Raw genomic sequence first — 20,061 nt, 5'->3', positions numbered from 1 at the left:
CACATTGTGGTCAGGTTATCTTTTCGCCACTGTCAAGACACAGATGGCTGGTGTGCCATTGCTACCTCTCATATCCACGGGGAGGAAAGGAGCCTTCTGATGAGCAAGGACAAACTCCATCCCAGAGAGCAACAAGACAGCCCGAGAGTGGCTCCTAGAAATTGAGCTCCTCATGTCCTTGACTGCACCAGACCCAGGAGACCCCACACTGTATGATCAGACAAAAGACGTCATCTGGGCCAAAAACCCGTTGATGTTTCAGTGCTGTAGGAGGTGAGGGAGGACAGCTAACTGACTACTAACTAATTGTGTGAGAGAAAATGGGTCTACACAGAAATAGAGGAAGAAATTAGAGACTTTCTAGAGTTCAATGGAAAAGAATGTGCAACATGCACAGTCTCGTGGAACATAAAGAACATGAAAGTTGAACTAAGAAGAAAGTTCACACAACAAAATGCCTACCTGAAAAAAATTCAGAGCTTTCATGCTAGTAATTTAACTGCACACTTTAAGACTACAACAGAAGAAAATGAGGGAGTAATGAAAACAAGGAGGAGACATCAAGAAAGTATAAATTTTGGGGCTGAAATAAATAAAATAGAAAAGGAACAATTCAAAGAATTAATGAAACATGGAGTTAGTTTTTGAGTCTTTTATTTGACAAGATAAACAAACCTTTATTAAAAGATAAAGAATATACAATTTTATGAAATCTAAAATGAAATTGGAGATAAAATAACAGACAATTAAGAAATCCAGATAATGGTAATGACATAGTTTTAAAAAGGGTGTACTCCACCAAATCGGAAATTCTAAAATAAATGGATAATTTCCTCAATAGATTCCACATACCAAAAATAAATGAAACTAAGGGAACCAACCTCAACAGACATAAACTAGGAAAACAGAATTCATCACAAATATGCCACCAATACAATCAAAGGACATGAGTTTTAGGGTGGAATCCTACAAAACTTTCAAAGAAGTTTTAACAAGAATACACGTCAGTGTATTTAACAATATAAAAGCAAAAGAAATATTAGGCAATTTATTTTCTGAACCCAAGATGACTCATATATCCTGTCAGTAAAGACTGAGCAATAAAACAGAATTACAGACCAATTTTCCATAAAACCATAGAAGCAAAAATACTTAAGAGAAAATACAAATAAAATAAAATACAAATCACATCAGAAGATTATCCACTGTGATCAACGAGGAAGGCTTCACTCAAGAAACACAGTGATGATTCAACATAATGGAATTAAAATGTAAGAAAAAAGAAGAACTGATCATCTCATGAGATGATGTAAAATTCTCTGACAATATTCAACACCACTTTATGATAAAATTCATGCAGAGATTAAGGATACAAGGGGCATGCCTGAATAGAAAAATGTCACTGTACAGCAAGTCTAGAGCCAACCTTAAATTAACTGGAGAGAAATTCAAATTAATTTCACTAGTTCCTAAACTAGACAAGATGTTCCATTCTCTCTATAACTATCTATTCAATATATTATGTAAATGTTAGGTAGAGCAATGAAACTGAAGGAGAGGAAGATAATATAAATTAGAAAGGAGGAAGTAAAATTATCTTTCTTTGCAGCTGATATGCTAGTTTCCATAAGTAAACCAAAACTACACAAAGGCAATTGCTAGAGCTGATGATCACTGTCAGCAATGTTGTTGGATACATGAATAACTAAAAAAGAAAATACAAATTAGTGGCCTTTGTATGTAAAAATGAGCTTGCAAGTGCAAATAAAATGGAGAGATATCATAAAATTTGAATTTATTGTTGACACTTCTCAATTTTTTTTACATAATAAATAATCTTGAGTAACTCAATATAGGTGTGTTGGCTAAGTACATACCAAAATAATTTTAATCACAGATTTCTGAAGGTTCTCAAAACCTACTGTGATAAGCAAAGGCTTTAATAGATTAGCTATAGGCTAAAGAGTTTACTCTTGTATAAAGATAGTAGAAAATACAAAACTTTAACCCATTAACTACGTTTATGATGTTTCTCTGCATTATGACATTTTCTTATGGTTTCTAAGATTACTGCTACATACAAAGGCTTTCTTTACCAAATTGCACATTCATAGCATTTCTCTCCAGGATATGTTCTTTTATGCATTCATAGATTACAGTTATGAAAATGTTGTATCACACTGATTATATTTATAAAATTTCTCTTTAATATGTGTTCTATAATATATTTAAAGATTACCTTGATATACAAATGTTGGGAACAAGCAAAAGAAACTTGCTCTAAGTACTGCAATTTTGTTGCCAACCTCCATTTAATCATGACTTGAAACAAATTTCAAGTCCCAGGTCATAGGGGACCTGCATAATTTAACAATATTCAGCAAGCTTTCATGATTTACTTTTGTTCCTCAAAACTTAATGACTGTCCCTAACCATAATTTCTGTTATTCATGTTTTATTCCTAAAAATAAAATGCCTGTTCCTAACTACAAAAGAACAACTCGTTGTGATAGGATAAACCAAAAACCTACATTCTGTATCATTTGACATCGAGTAACAACAGTAGAAAATCCTGATGGGTGGGAAATATACCTGTAACAGCATGTATGTTCAGAGTTTTTAGTTTTGAAATCTATATCAGATTCTGGCTCAGGGCAGGGACAGGATCGGGTGATTCAGATTAGCTTCTAAATATATTTTCTAGTCCAGATTAATCAGTAACTACTTGACTACAAAAGATTTTTATTATTTGCCATGTCCTTGTGTTTGAATTATGTTGGAACTCAGGGGATCCCATAACATAAATGTTTTACCACATTGCTAACATTCAAAGTATTTCTCTACAGAATGAATAATTTTATAATGATGAAGACTACAGAGGTGTACAAAGGCTTCATTATACTAAACACATTCATGAGGTCTCTCTCTAACACATTCTTTCAAGAAAATGAAGACTACAGAACTGTGCAAATTCTTGACCACATTAAATTCACTCACAGTACTCCTGTCTTATCATTTCCATTGCTATGTAAAGTCACAATGAACAAGACAACTCCTATAAAAGCAATCATCTAATTGGGGCTGGTTTACAGTTTCAGAGGTTTAGTCCATTTCATCATAGCACAAAGAATGCCAGGAATGAAGGCAGACATTGATGCTGGAGAGGAAACTGTGATTTCTGCATCTTGATCCAATGGCAACTAGGAAGAGACTGTCTTCCAGGGACCTTCAGCTCTTCAGCACCTGTAGGAATTCCAAAGCCCAACCACACAACAATGCACTACCTCCAACAAGGCCACATGACAGCATAATGCCACTCACATAGGTGTCATATTTAAATTACCCCATTCCACTGCCTGGCCTCATATTATTGTTCAAACGAATGAGTCTTTGGGGATCATACTTAAACATGTAGAATACATGAGTGACAGCTTCAAAAGTCCCCATTATCTAGAGCAGTCTCAAAAATGTTAAGAGTCCAAAGGACAAAGAGTCTTCTGATATGAATCCTATCATGTAATCATGCTCAAAAACATAAAAGCACATCATATACCTCCACATTTACAGTATACACTTCACCATTCCTAAAGGCAGCATGAGGAAATAGTGGAATTAAATAAGACCCAAGCCAGCTCAACAATCTCCAAACTCTTCATCTCCATATGTGTTGTCAAAGAGTTCTTCAGGTCTTCAACTCCTTTCTGCTTTATTCAATGCAGCAAAAATTTTTATGTAGTTTTTAGTCCCGGAAAGAAGTTTTCCTGAGCAGGTAACACAGAGTTCTAACATCACATAATTTTGGGGTCTCCAAGATAAATTCAATGTCACAGCTTCTTGTTTCAATATACGGGATCCATACATGCTCATCTCTACTCCTTCAAAGAGATTGGGTCACTGCTCCAGCTCTGCCCTCTGTATCACTCTAAGCTCTGTTTGGCTCCACTCTCCTATTCCTTTTGTTCTTGCTGCTCATCCCATTGTACATGCATCTTCACTATGTTGGGTTCTTCTGCTGCAACTAAGCTTGACCAATAGCCTCCCTTATGCTCACTCAATGATGTCAAGCCTCACCTGGTCTGCATGAAAACATCATGCATTTGAAACCAGTACCACCTTTGTGACTCTTACACATGACTGAGTCTAGCTGCTCCACTAGGTCCAAACTTGTTGATCTCTGACACACCTTCTTTGTCACTCCAAAAACACTACCCAGAAGATTTTACCCCAGTGATATTTATTTATTCTCCATAGCCTCTAATTCTTTATCTACAGCTATTCAGCAATAATTGTCTCACTAGTCCCTTATATCTTGCCACTAAATCCAGAGCAATGTAGACAAAGCTGCTGAGTTCTGCTGCTTGCTGGTGCTGAAACATGGCCCCTTCTATTACATTATTACCAGTTTCTATTTTTCAAACACTTCACTGCCTAAGCTTGGCTGTCCTAGAACTTGCTCAGTAGATTAACATTGAACTAAGAGATGTCCATGGCTCCATTTTCTGAATGCTGTGGTAAAAATCATTAAACATCATGCCTGAACCTTTTTAGATCTGAAAGTGAAAACCCAGTATAGCAATCATAATCTATCCCTTGTGACTTTGACACATACTTATATCTTTGTATGTCCACAGAAAAACCATTACCAGGTAATAATAATTCCTAACATGATACAGTTTTGTTTCATACAACTACAAATCCATACATTTAGCTACATGGAAACTTGCCCTAATGTAACCATATATATAATACCATTGAATATCTTTAATAACAGAATTTAGATTAATTCAACTTCATGGTGATGCTTTGCTCTTTGAAACCTCCTTTTTCTATTTTTCCTTTAAATGTTTGCTATGTTTGACCAAAATTGTCAGGCCAAATTCTGTGTGGGTTGTTTTTTGATACTTCCTTTGTCAATGCAATTAATTTAAACCTCTTTACCTTAAACTCTAGAAGACTATTCAAACAAGGGAAATAGGCAACATTCTTTGCCAAATCATCATAAAAACCATCTCTAGAGTTGAAATAATCCTAACCACCGATCTCTACCTTAATCCTAATCCAATGGCCTCTTAACTCCCACTTAATTCATGATTACATTCATTAGATTCTTCTCCAGCCTGTGTTCTTTCATGTCTTTGGAGATGACTGCATGTTGCAAAGGGTTTACCACATTGACTACATTTATAAGATTTCTCTCCAGTATGTGTTCTTTTATGTCTTTTGAGACTACTCTGATGTGAAAAGGCTTTACCACATTGATTACATTCATAAGGTTTCTCTCCAGTATGTGTTCTTTTATGATATTGGAGAGTACTGAGCTGTGCAAAGGCTTTACCACATTGATTACATTCATAAGGTTTCTCTCCAGTATGTGTTCTTTTATGTCTTTGGAGATCACTGGGTGTTGCAAAGGCTTTACCACATTGATTGCATTCGTAAGGTTTCTCTCCAGTGTGTTTCCTTTTATGATATTGGAAAGCACTCTGCTGTGCAAAGGCTTTACCACATTGACTACATTTATAAGGTTTCTCTCCAGTATGTGTTCTTTTATGACAATGGAGATTACTCAGTTTTGCAAAGGCTTTACCACATTGATTACATTCATAAGGTTTCTCTCCAGTATGTGTTCTATTATGTGTTTGGAGACTACTGTGACCTGAAAAGGCTTTACCACATTGATTACATACATAAGGTTTCTCTCCAGTATGTGTTCTTTTATGTGTTTGGAGACTACTGTGACCTAAAAAGGCTTTACCACATTGATTACATGCATAAGGTTTCTCTCCAGTATGTGTTCTTTTATGATATTGGAGATAACTCTGTCTTGCAAAGGCTTTACTGCATTGATGACATTCATAAGGTTTCTCTCCAGTATGTAACATTTTATGTCTTTGTAGATTCTTGAGATTTGCTAAGACTTTACCACATTGATTACATTCATATGGTTTCTCTCCAATATGACTTCTTACATGCCTGCAATGATAATTGACACATGTTGAATCTTTACAATGTTCATTAACGTGATCAATCATTTTATCAATATGATTTAAGATTATAGTTTTATCTAATGGTAAAGATGCATTAGATCTTAGGGTTTTATTACTTCATATGTTCATGGTTATCTCTATGTCTTTTGGGGTTGTACAAGATATGTGTGATGGTTATTACATGGCTCCTATTATAACATACTTTTATATATGGAATTTCTCTATGATGTATTTCACCTATCTGAAGAAAACTGGAAAATCCCAGAGCTTTATAACACTGGTTGCATTCATAATTTTTTCCTTTGGTGTATGTTACACTACATTTGACTCTGAACCAGGCCAAACAGAAAAATTTCCAAGTTCGCAGTCCTCATAAAGGTTTTCTATGGTATGATTTTGGGGACTTTCCCAGTAAAATCCAAAAGCCAATTAATTGCAAATGTCTAAGAAATCCAGAAAATCTATCAAAGGCTGAAGGCTACATATCTTCTTAATCTTTTTGAATAAAAATATAGTTTGTTTCTTTCAATATCCCTATGGTTACATGAAATTTATTCATTGTGACACATGCTATATCTAATAAAAGAAGAATAACAAATGAAAGGTTTCTGCAATGCATTCACAAATTTGAATTTTTGTTTCTTATAAAATGCAGTATCTAGTTTAATGTCTCACCACTACACTATTCTTGATTCTCATAAACTGCCCTCTCAACAAACTTGACAATGTCACTATAAGAATGTGAGTATCACCAACTTCACCATGGACTATTTGCTTATTAGAAAGTTTCATCACTATTCAATGTGCAATATCTAAGTATTATGAGAATATACAGATCGGCAAGTTCACAGCATTGTTTTAACGGAGCAACACATCAAATTGATAAACAAAACAAATAACTGAATTTGAGGTACATAGTTTGGTAAAAATAGTATATTTATAGCTAAACCTAAACAATTGATTTTTTTTTTTAATTTTTGCTTTTTTCAGAGCTTCCAGAACATATTAACTTTTCTGCAGAGGCATAAGTGCATCCGCTTGGACATGAAAATTACCTTTCATGTCTTCTAGAATTTTCACAATGTTCTTCAATATGATGGTCTTCCCAATTGTAGCCTAAAAGACCATAGCAGAAAATGAATGATATATTATTAGAAATAAGGTAAAATTCAAGTTCTGTGAATTTTCACAGCGCTGTGAAAGCTATCATGAAAACTCAGCAAACCCAATTTCTTCAGCTCAATCTTTATTGTTACCAATTGAAATAACAGAAGATCATCAATAACCAGGAAACATTTGTTTCCTTATTTGGAAAATGAATTCACAGTCTTACCTATAGCAGTGAGATTCAGGTACGTCTCCAACATCACATCTTTGTAGAGACTCTTCTGGGAAGAATCCAGCATATCCCACTCTTCCACAGTGAATGTCACAAGCACATCATCCAAAGTCACTGCATCCTAAAATATCCCATATATGTGTACAACAGAAAGAAGTATATGGGCATTACTGTAAAGTAAATGTATGCTTCTTTGAAAATATATTAATTTAGTTCTAGTGCTTCCTCCACTTAATTTATGACTCAGAATTTATAATCTAGTCACCATGTCATTTTTGAAGCAACTTGCATTATAAGATTCACCTGTGTTGCTTGTGAATACTCGGAATAGCATATAGCCTTTCAAGAGAAATGCAATTGAGAGGTAGATGCAAGGGAAACATATCAACACTATTGAGCACACATCTGAAAACTTGTATGAACAATTATTAAATATAAAAATGATGGGCAAGCTGGGTGTATTTGCTCATGTCTTTAATCACAGAGTGCAGACAGGTTTATGTCATTAAGTGGGATACAAGCATGGTCTATGTAATGTGTTACAGGACAGAGAAAGTTATATGTTCAGACCTTATATCCCCTGCAAAAAAATCAACCAAGGAAACAAAAATGATAGAGAACTCACTGTTCCTTACTTACCTTCCTACAAAAAATTATACATTCACTGGAGTTCTGTATTCATTTTGCAGAACTGTTAATTGCACTAGTTTAAACTGCACCATTAATACAATTTTACCAAAATGGAATGCATGTTTAAACAGTTCCAAATGGACAGATGAAAATCCTAGTAATGAAAACGTTGATCATAAATAAGCAATAGAGGGCAGGAGAGAGAGTTTAGCAGTGGAATATTCTTTCTGATCTTCCACATAATGGTTGTCAATTTCTACCATACACATAGGAATGAACAACTAACTAACCATTACTTTAATATCAAGGGTTCTGAAACTATCTTCTGACAAAAGTAAAGATGAGGCATACATGATATTCATATCCATGCACACAGAGTAAATACTACAATTTATTCAAAAATTCCAGAAAAAAAAAAAAAAAACAAGAGTAAGGCAGAGTAGTATACACCTGGAAACAATGATTCTGAAGACTCAGGTAGTACTGATATCATGAATATATGCTAGCTTGAGAAATAGAATATAAACAATGTAATTGACAAAATTTCAAAATTAAAGATGTGGATGAAGAGTTGAACAAAAGCATAGGCTTATTGTGCAAAAGCATTTCAATTGTCTTTTGTACTTTCTATATCAACTATCAGGACAGGAAGGGCTTCACAGAGAAAAAAATTTGAAAAACAAAAACAAAAGGAATAAAATTAAAAATATTAAGCCACGAGGCTTGCAAAATAGCTTAGACTTAAATAGTTTATACTGTATCTTAGGGACAGAGTCCAAATGGTGACTGCATGGGTGCATAAGAAAGCAGAAGGATCTGTTTCAATCACAACACAGTAGATACAAAGACAATAATTATCTTTTCCGAAAGAAATGCAGGGGGACACATGGAGCAGAGACTGAGGGAATGCCCAAGGGAAACTTGCCTAACAGGAAAACCATCTTATGGGCAAGCTCCAATCCATGACATTATTATGGATACTCTGCTATGCTCACACAAATGAGCCTTGATAATTATCCATTGAGAGGATCCACTCCACAATGGACTGAAACAGATGCCGAGATCCAGAGTCAAATATTGAATGTACTGGAGGGACTCGTATGAAGGAGTCAGAGGAAGGAATGAAGGCGCTGAAGAAGATAGGAACACAAGAAGACCAAAAATCTCAACTAACCTGGATTATTGGGGACACAGAGAGACAGAGGCATCAACTAAATAGCTCCCAAAAGCTGGACGAAGAGCTCCTGGCACATAAGTAGCAGAAGTTCAGGTAAGTCTCCTTGAAGGTCCTCCAACAACTGGAACATGGGCTGCCCCTAAAGCTCCTGCCTATCTTTGGTATCTGGTAACTAGACTCCAATGTATATCCTTTAACTGTACTCCAATGTCTGGCCTCAGTGGGAGAGGATGCACTTAACCCAGGAAAAACTTGAAGCCCCGCGGTGTGGGGATATCCAGGGGACCCAATCAACTCCATTCTGACCCGGGATGCTATAGGCTCATGTTTATCCTGTGATGAAAATGCATTCAGTCTACAGTGATCCTAATAGTCTGCAGAATCTCCTACATGGTGTAAATGTCTAAAGTGTCTTCTGACACTCTAGGCAATATCTCGAAAGTCAAATCCTATAAAATCAAAAAGCAAGTCATGTCTTTCTGACATACAATGGTTCAGAATACACATTCATCTTACATTAGCCAGGAATATACACTTCTTGTTCAAACATATGACATCCCTGCCTGCCAGCAAACAAAGTACATTTCTATAAAATTTACAACACTATTTTTATCCCACATGCAATTTACATAGTTGTCCCTAACAAATGCCAGTGATAGCTTACCCTCTATCGTGACTATGTCTCCTGGTGGATTGCTAAGATCATATCTTCCTGCCTGACACTTCTCCCAACTTTCAACATTAGCAAGCATTCCCTCTTGAACATACCCACAAAACAGGTCAGTAAATGGAGCTACACTCAGCCAACATCCAGTAAAAATACAGACACAAAAGATAACTCAGGAATAAAATAACCACCCAAACCAGACAAACCCAGAGACCAGTATCTAGACCTATAATCGCCCCAAAACCAGGTACTTATACATCAGCATTGGAACATAATAAAGATAAGACAGGGAAATATGTCACTAAGTAATCCAATTTGTCCTGTCTCAGCAGATCCTCAAAAACTAAAACATGCAAGAGATCTGATACAAAAGAGGTTGTTTTATGGAAAGGACAGGAGTGAGAACCTGGGGAAGGGATAGAGGTACACAAGAGGGCCTGCAGACTGGAATACACATATGGAGCAGAGAGAACATGATGAGAGTAGAGAAAGACTATAGATGGGATGTGTGTAGAGAACAGAAACAGAGAATAAATATAGAGAGCAGCTGAAGCTAGTGTTCCATGTATATAAAGCACACCTGAAAACTGCAGCAGTTAATGGAGGCAGGTAATGATTTAAGCAGGTGCTAAGTTCCTGAGTGCAGACCATTGAAATTTCTAGCACATGGAATACTACACAGGCAAGTTTCACACACCCAACAGGGAAAGGAAGATAAATAGTGTAACTGTACTTATTGGTCAAAAGAATATTTGGAATCTAAAAGATTCCAGGCAATAAATAACCAGGAACACTGCAACAAACCAAAAGCAAATACTACAATTGACTGTAATAGAAGAAGAATATCAGCTCAAAGGTCAAGAAAATAGTTGTAATGAAATCATAAATGAACAATTTCTAAACTAAAGACAAAGATTCCTATTAAGTTACACGAAGCATCCAAAATATCAAATAAATTGAAACCAAAAAAATCCCCTTGCCACACAATATTCAAAACACTATACATGTAAAGACATATGAAAACTGCAATAAAAAAGAAAACAAAAACAAGTCACATGTTAAAATAGACCTATTAGTTTCATACGTGCCCCATCAATGTGTAGTGTAAATCACAAAATATTTTGGACATATGCTGCAGAATCAAAAAAAGCACCCATGATGCTTTTACAAGCAAACCAATGATACAAATGACTTGGGGAGATTCAGCCTTGATAGTGAAGTTATTCAAAGGTTACCACCTGGTTTAGCAAGTAAGAAGCATCACTAGAAACCTCACACATGGTAACATCTAGCTGATGCTTCCCATCCATCCCTTGATGGGACCCTCAACCCCAGCACCCACTACTCAGCCACCTGTTCCTCTCCATTGTGGTCAGATATCCTGTACTTACCATGTTCAGATTTCAGGGCTTCCCCGAGGTCCCCTCACAGCACAACACAGAACAGCAGAGCTCAGATCAGGAAACAGTGAACTATCCTTGCCTGCACAGCCACAGTGAACTTTCAGAAAGGTACCCGGAAGATCATGCCTTTTTCTCTAAATGGCAGGTCTGTCTGGAGGTCTGGATTGGCCAGTAAGCCTTACCATTCCCCAAGGTTAAGGTGTGCTTGTAGTCGAGGGCCAAACTTTTTCTAAATCTTAGGAGTGGTTCGCACTCCCTTAGCATCTGTGCCTGCCTTACAAGAGGGCTTTCAAACCAACCAGCCCTAGGGGACAACCCACAACTCCAGCTCAGGCTGCTCAGCCGACTGTTCCTCCCCTTCTAAGCAAGGATGCTGCACTTCCCAGGACCTAAATTCAGACCTTGCTTGAGCTTTCCTCACAGCACCTGCCTTCCTCTTCCTGTAATCAAGCCCATTCCTCAGGTGCAGTGGAGGTATCAAATCTGACCCACAAGGGGAAGGGTGCTCAGGCTATTAACTTTAAAGAGCAACTTTAGGAAACAAGATTTTTATATTCTGGCTTCATGCTGGGCTCAGGGAAATTGCAGCTCCATTTCTCCAGAAGATAAGTCCTTGATTTTGAAGTTTCCCTTGCCAGACAGCCATTATTAGAAGAAGAGAACAACTTTCTCTGAGACATTATAATTAATCTCCTTTCTCATATACATATGAGATATGTTGTCCTAGAAAACCTGTGTTAATACAAATGTGTTTTTTCCCCACCTTGCCATTGAAAAAGATGTGCTGACTATCAAGAGTATTCCACAGTGTTTGTCATCTGTTTCCTGGTTTTCTCCCGTGTTTTATTCATACATATCATCTAGTAGAAGGGAATTGTATGAAGGCGCATAGAAAACATGTGTTTCCTAAAATCCCTCTTTAATGTTAAGAGCTTGGGCTATTAACTGGGCTCCTTCTACTGATGGCCCAGCTTTATACCTCCACTGCAATTCAAGTAACAGTTTATACACCTTGATTTAAGAAGAAGAAGGGGAAGTGCTGTGAGGAATTCTCAAACAAGTTATGAAGTCAGGTCATGATGAGTGCAGGATCACTGCCCACAAAGGGGAGGAGAAAGCAGCTGAACAGCCTCAGTTGCAATGGTGTGTCCTCCTCCAGTGCTGGATGGGAGTGCAGATGGATGAGGTTCTTGGAGGACAGGCACAAATGCTATGTGAGTGCAAAACTGACCTGAGATATATGAAAGGTCTGGCCCAGGACTGGAAGCACACTCTAACTTTGATGAGGGATAAGACTCACTGGCCAATCAAGGACACCAGGCAGACCTGCCAGTCAGACTAAGAGGAGGGTACTTCCTGGTGCCTTGCTGCAAGTTCATTGTGGCTGCACAAGCTTGAATGGTTCTCTGTCCTGCTTTGAGTCTTGCTGTTGGGTAGTGTGAAAGAACTTAAAGTAAGTTCTGCTTTTGAGACATGTTGAGCACAGGCTCTCTGCCCGTGATGATGAAGAGAAGGGAGATGAGAAGTAAGAGCTTGTGTGTCGGGCAATCCCTGGGGATGGATGGGAAGCATTAGCCAGGTGTAGCCAGATGTTCGCATCTGAGAGGTCCCTTGTGGTGCTCCTCACTTGCTAGATTATCCTGTGACCTCTGAATAACTACACTATCAGGGCTTAATCTGCTCAAAACATTTGGACCAGGAATTGATTGAAGAAATCTATGCTAAGCAGGCCGGTTAGAGACTAGGATGTTAGGATTCTCATGTTCGTTCACAAGGTTTGTTTAGAAATCTGTCTCCAAACCGTAGCAAAGGAGACAACTCTGCTGCACAACCAGTCACTTTGCACATGCTCACAGCAATAACAACAACAACAACAACAGTAACAACAGCAACAACAACAATAATAATAATAAGTAAATAAAACAGGTCAGTAGCAAGCTGCTCAAAGTGTCAATACAGAGTCATAAACAACATTAAGTCCTGGTGTGCCTGAAGTCGTCAATTTCTAATTGAGGAAAGCAGAGTTCTGATACATAGGACAGACGACACTGGGAGGCAGCCATTTGAGGTGGAAAAACTTCTATGTACTTGCAGACAGGAGCAGAGCACGGCTGTCCTCTGAGAGGCAACACCAGCGACTGACTGAGAGAGATGCAGATGCTCACAGCCAACCGTTGGACTCAGATCCCTATGAAGAGTTTGTGAAAGAATTGAAGCAGCTTCAGGGGACGCCAATCCCTTAAGAAGACAAACACTATCAAGTAACCCAGACCCCTGGGAGATCAGAGTGACTAAGCCATCAACCAATGAGCATGGGCTGTTCCATGGCCTCAGGAACATAAGTAGCAGAGGACATCATTGTCGATAGTCAGTAGGAGACTATACAGCTAATCCTGTAGAAACGTGATGACCCAGAGAAGTAGAATGGGGGAGTGAGTTGGAGGGGTGTGAGGGGATGAGAGGAGGAGAGGGGAGTGTGATGAAGCATCCTCTCAAAGCAAATGGGAGGGGGAATAAGGGAAAGAGCCAGGAATGTGCTGGCAAGATCTGCTAATTGTCTGGGGCCAGGGCCTTCAGGACATTTTATGTCCTCAGAACCCAACTCTTCCCACCATATGGGGCTGCGGTTGTCAGTCCTAAGGCCACTGTAGGCTCGGGCAGTAATGTTCCTGAGATAAGGTCGTTTCTCCTAGCGCAGAATTTTATGATAGCTTCTGCTGGCTTCCTGTTTATTTCCATTTTCCATATGTAAGTAGTGCACAAGATGGTTTTCTTTTCCTTTTTTTTTTTTGGTGTTTTTTTTTTTTTTTTTTTTTTTTTTTTTTTTTTTTTTTTTTTTTTTTTTTTTTTTTTTTCCGAGACAGGGTTTCTCTGTATAGACCTGGCTGTCCTGGAACCCACTCTGTAGTTCAGGCTGGCCTCGAACTCAGAAATCCCCCTGCCTCTGCCTCCCAAGTGCTGGGATTAATGGCATGCACCTCCACCACCCGGCAACAAGATGGCGTACTTAAGAGCTTTACTTAGCATAAATATGGCTTCTATAAGATCTCCTCATCACAACATTTATACATACTTTTATCATTTTAAAGATTTATTTTAAAAGACTTATATATTGTTATATTCATATTTTTATCAAAAATGTATTTTATATTTATATAAACACATATTTATATTTTATAATTATATTTTATTTTTATTTTTATTTAAAATATAGTATAAATATAAATATATATATGATACAGAAATACATAAACAAATATATGAATAAATACATAAATATATATGCTATTCTTAAAAGCTTTATTTAGCATAAGGCGTGGCTTCTGTAAAACTTCCATCCACAACTCTGATTCTTTTCTTTTTAAAGATATTTTAAATACATATATACATATACACTCATATATATATATATATATATATATATATATATATATATATATATATATATATATGTACCATAAATACGGACCATCTCCTTTCCCTTTTTAAATTGTGCCTATTTCATTGACATATTTTATTAGCATACAGAATAAAATCTGACCGGAGATGTTGCGAATCTCCGCAGATATCCACCATATATCACTAAGAATGCCTCACGTGGTGACACTTTAGGTAAAACCGCACCACAAGTATTCAGTGTGTGCATCTGACGCATGGGGACACATCACTCACGTTCACACAATGCCATCACGACACACAACCATTTATGGGTGTGCACAGCTCAAGGCTTTCTCACAAAATGATAAAACCACCATGATTGTGGATGTCACTGACAGGGGTGGTGGGCGGGGTCAGCGTGTCTTGGCGAGATTGTGGGCGTCACTGACACAGGAGGTGGGCGGAGTTCAGTGAGACTGACTGTTACTGTGGGAGTCACTGACACGGGAGGTGGGCGGAGTTCAGTGAGACTGACTGTTACTGTGGGCGTCACTGACACGGGAGGTGGGCGGAGCTCAGTGAGACTGTTACTGTGGGCATCACTGACACGGGAGGTGGGCGGAGCTCAGTGAGACTGACTGTTACTGTGGGCGTCACTGACAAGGGAGGTGGGTGGGGCTTCATGTTTTATAAGCCTTACCACTGTTGGTCTTTCTTAAAGTTTAACCCCTCAGTAGGCTAAGTCATGCACCAGACTAGAGAGTGGTCACAAAGCTCTCAGTGTGAAGACGACAAATAAGTATCATTTCTTACAGTTTGCTCTCTGACCCTCATTTTTCAGGAAGTGTGTGTAGGAAATAAACACTGCGCAGAAATACTGACCAGCATGTTTTTCCTTGAATATTCAATATTTTCTTTAATTCACACCACCTGAAATTTTCAACAGAGGTGGGAAGTCTCGGGTAATTCATCCTGGATTCATTGGGAGAATGACTCATACCCGGGCACCAGGCTGTTCTGTCAGCATTAGTAGCTCACCCTGGGTTCGAATCAAGTCCCATTGCAGCTTGCTGTGCATAATCCGATTAGGTTGGTAAAACAAAAGCACCAAGAAACAAAATCACCCACACAGTTGGAAATGATTTCAGCTCACACAAACTAACAACCAAGAAAAACTTGGTTGTGTGGGAAATTCGCACTTAGTAGAGCCCTGAGCTTCGAAAGATGTGCACTGACCATTGGCATTCCTCTATGGAGGAAGAGCAGCCCCACAGCGACCCCTGCTGTGAAGAAGTAGCAGCACCTGGAGCTCAGAGGCTGAGCAGTGGATCTAGGGAGCTTAGGATCTTCTGGCTCCTTCCTTGGTTCCTGCTCCAGCCGTGGCCTCTATAAGTGTGGACAAGCCAACAGGGCAACTAACTATGGTCCTACCCTGCCAGGATTGCAAGACTCACACAAAACTCAGGGTTTGTGAGTGAGTCAATCGTGGCTGTCTTGTGTTTTCCCTGTCAAGCGGACTCTTGGACCATGGCCCCAAGGCAACAGAGAAACTACAGCTTGATGGAAAGTCCAGCTGAGAAGGAATACCAGTTGAGTACTTGTCTGAGCCATCGGAAAATCTTAGAAGAACAGAAAGGAAACCAGCTGTAAGGAGATTTATGTTTGCACTGAGTTTGTTGCATTGCATGTTGGGGAGTGTGTCACAAGTCTTAGCACAGTTGTAGGGCCAGATGGGTCTTTACCTAAGGTAGACAGTATGAAGTCTGCTTTTCGAAATGTCAGGAGGTTGAGCAGGGCAGAAAACAATCTGAACCCGCGGCACCTGCAATGCATCTCCATTCTTGATCAAACGTGCCAGGGGTTTTGTTAGACTTTTGGAGCACACCTTCCAGAACCAGAGCTCCTGCAGAATTGCACTTCTGTTCTCCTGGCAGAGCATGATCCTGTCAGCATAGTGAATGTTCGGAAGAACAAAAACACATATGTGGTTTCAAATCACCTTCGGAAAACAACTCGGGCCTGCTGACAGCCTAAGGAAGATGGCTTGAGGGACAAGCCATAGCTATTAGAGAAGCGGGTTCACAGGAGGAGCACTAAGGTCCCCATCACCTGGAACTCCAGTGCTGCAGCACCCCCTGTGGTGAAGAACTTTCTGGACTGCAGCTCTGTAGGAGGACTGAGGGTCTGCATATGGAGACTTTAGCTTTCTTGCCGGGCCTCATTCCTTGACTCTGGTTCCTGCATTGCCCTCAACCACCACAACCATCCTGCATGAGAGTGGTTCCTTGGAAGGGACCAAGATAACTCGAATAAAATAAAATAAAATAAAATAAAATAAAATAAAATAAATAACAACCATAATATAAGTTACATCAGTTCGGCTCCTGTCTGTTATTTTGTAGATCACTAACATTTCCCTAGCACCACAAATCTCTTCTCACCTCGATGGAACTCACTTTGTAGAACAGGCTACTCACAAGTAGCTGTTTCATCCTGTGTGGCCCTGACCCCACACCTTTCTAAACAGTCTCACGGGGTCAGGAGAACCCTCCTCAAGAAATCTTCTCACGGCATCTGCTTTCTGTACACACTCTGATGGAAACACGAGGTGAGCTCTTTAATATTTGTCAGCTGAGAGGCGTCAAGAATCACACATCTCATGAGTGTGAAGTCCCACCTGTAGTCAGAATGCTTTGAGTGAAAGCCATTCTGGATACACAATGAACACACAATGGGACTTACTCCTTACATTGTGACCAGGTTCCCCTCCTGCAGAAGAAAGGTCCCTGCGGCCACACAGGCTTGACCATTGGCCGACCTTAAAGCACAGTTCAGTCAGCAACACTGCCTGGTCTGTTCCAAGGTGCGAATAGAATGCATTCTAGAACTCATGGCCCTGGCATGATAAGTTGGCTGGCTTTCAGTCCAGAGCTACTTTTCTGAGGCTGTGTTCCAAAGCCATTGCCAACACCTCCACACCACCCACACCTGTTGAGAAGTCCTAGCAGGGCAAAGAGGGGCGGAGACCAGTCCAAGCTGCCGTCATGGTGACAACGTGTCTGGAATTCCACCAGTTCCGATTGAACGATTGGATGGGATGTCAATCCCTTAAGAAGGCCAACAGTATCAAGTATCCCAGACCCCTGGGAGCTCTCCCAGCAGCGTCACAGAGGCCTGGCTCTGTGGACGGAAATCTTGGCTGTCTAGAACTCTGGGGCGTGAATTCTGTTGTTTCAGGTGTTAGGTGATGTTTCTATTGTTGTGATAAAACACCACAACCATGACAACTCTACACAGTGAAGCATCTGATGGGTATTGCTGTCCATCTTCTGCAGATGGGAATATTCACTTTCTGTCAAAAGATGGTGGGTGTGGTGCCCCATATTCTCGGGCAAATGAATTCTTAGATGGCTGGATCCCCAAGTCCTCTCAGTGACTGTCCTATGTGAAGTTTGTCACCCAGGGGTGCCCTGGATTGTGCTCTGAGAACAAGACGTTATGAGTGTGTTGTTCTATGCCAGGGCACCCCTTCAGTCACATTTGCATTTGGGCAAGATGAGGACACAGAGGACTTCGACGGTGAACGGTGCCTTCTGATGGTCCTCACCCCCTTCCTTCTTCCCCAGACCTTAGCGCTCTGAGGCTGGTCTCCTGCAGCTTGGGTCCTGCCTTGCACAGCTTGAGGGCACCTTGTAGCACTGCGCCTCACCTCACACATCCACTTCCTTCCTGAGGTTCTCTCTGTGCCCTTTCATGAGCACGGGCAGACCGGAGCATCCTGTGCTGTGTGGCGCGCAGTCACTCTGGACTCAGGGCCTCTGGTCACACTCTCCTCCAGGCTGCGCGTGGCTCCAGGCGCTCCTGTCATGACCGCACTAACTCGTCCTACCACGATGCCACGATTCCGTCCAGCGTGGCTCACCTGACAGTTCGCTTACTTGGAAGAAGTGGCCTTTTAATGTCAGCTTGTATTCACTCGTAGATTTGATTGAGCACTTCTGCAGGATAGAGGCCATGGCTTAACGCAAAGATGCTCTACTTTGTTGGTATGTGTTGCCTTTATACTGGGGATGGGCGGTGAGGGAGGGGCAGAGGAACACCCACGTCAGCACATCTTGTTGCCTTTGGGGTAGAAGATTCAAAACTATGTAAGGGGAAGGTGAGAACTTTTTTTTTTGTTCTCTTTTTAAAATTTTTTATTTTCTATATTCTTTGTTTAAATTCCAAATGATTTTCTGTTTCCCAGTTCCCCCCTCCCCAAAAGTCACATAAGCCCTCTTCCCTCTGCCCATTCTCTGATCAAACCCCCTCCTACTTCCCTGTCCTGGTAATCCTCTACATTGCTGCATCAAGCTTTTCCAGGACCAGGGACCTCTCCTTCCTTCTTCTTGGGAATCATTTGATATGTGAATTGTGTCTTGGGTATTCAGATCTTCTGGGCTAATATCCACTTATCAGTGACTGCATTCCATGTGTGTTCTTTTGGGAATGTCAGCCCAGGAAGTTAAACTGGCAGCTCTGAAAATGTCATTAGATATAAGAAAGGACATTAAAGTCATTAGCACCACTTCCTGTGGTGTAACAACACTTCCTTTTATGTTACAGTCACTTCGTATCAAGCCACAGCCATTTCCTGTGACAGTGACGTTCACTTCCGGTCACAGAATGGACACTTTCTCTAAAACTTGAGACAATTCCTGTGATATATACTCACTTTAGGTTAGGGCCAGTCCGTTCCTGTGGCATCACAGCCACTTCTGGGTGTGGCACGGACACTTCCTGTTCTTCAAATAGTCACTTCCAGTGCTGATGTGTCTGATTTCTCTGGGTTCATAGACTTAGCCGTGCCTTACTCACTGTGGTAAAGTTATCTTTTCCCCAGGGTCAAGACACAGAGGGCTGGTGTGCCATTGCTACCTCTCATTTCCATGGGGGCCATTTATAAGGAGAGGAGCCTTCTGATGAGAAAGGACTAAACTCCATCCCAGAGAGCAACAAGATAGCCCAGGGGGTGGTCCCCAGAAATCGGGTTCCTCATGTCCTTGATTGCACCAGACCCAGGAGTCCCCACACTCTCTGATGAGAAAAAATATACGATCTGGGCCAAAAACCTGTTGATGTCTCAGTGCTGTAAAAGATGAGGGAGGACAGCTAACTGACTACAAACTAATGTTTGAGAGAAAATGGGTCTACACAGAAAAAAGGAAGAAATCAGAGACTTTCTAGAGTTCATTGGAAATGAATATGCAACATGCACAATCTCTTGGAACACAAAGAAAATGAAAGTGGAGCTAAAAGAAAGTTCACAGCACAAAATGCCTACATGAAATAATTGGAGAACTCCCATGCTGGCAATTTAACAACACGTTTTAAAGGCTACAACAAAAAGAAGTGAGGGAACAAAGAAAACGAGGAGACATCAAGAAATTTTCAAGTTGGGGCATGAAATTGTTAAAATAGAAAGAGAACAATTCAAAGAA

At 39.9% G+C, this 20,061-nt stretch overlaps 1 pseudogene; it reads right to left on the bottom strand.

The window, feature by feature from the left end:
- Positions 1–5,069: 5,069 nt before the first annotated feature.
- Positions 5,070–20,061, bottom strand: part of LOC127673197 (zinc finger protein 709-like) — a 58,374-nt pseudogene continuing 43,382 nt past the window's right edge.

This window comes from Apodemus sylvaticus, chromosome 22, assembly GCF_947179515.1.
Source record: "Apodemus sylvaticus chromosome 22, mApoSyl1.1, whole genome shotgun sequence".
Lineage (NCBI taxonomy): Eukaryota > Metazoa > Chordata > Mammalia > Rodentia > Muridae > Apodemus > Apodemus sylvaticus.
This window is presented reverse-complemented; position numbering and strand designations above follow the sequence as displayed.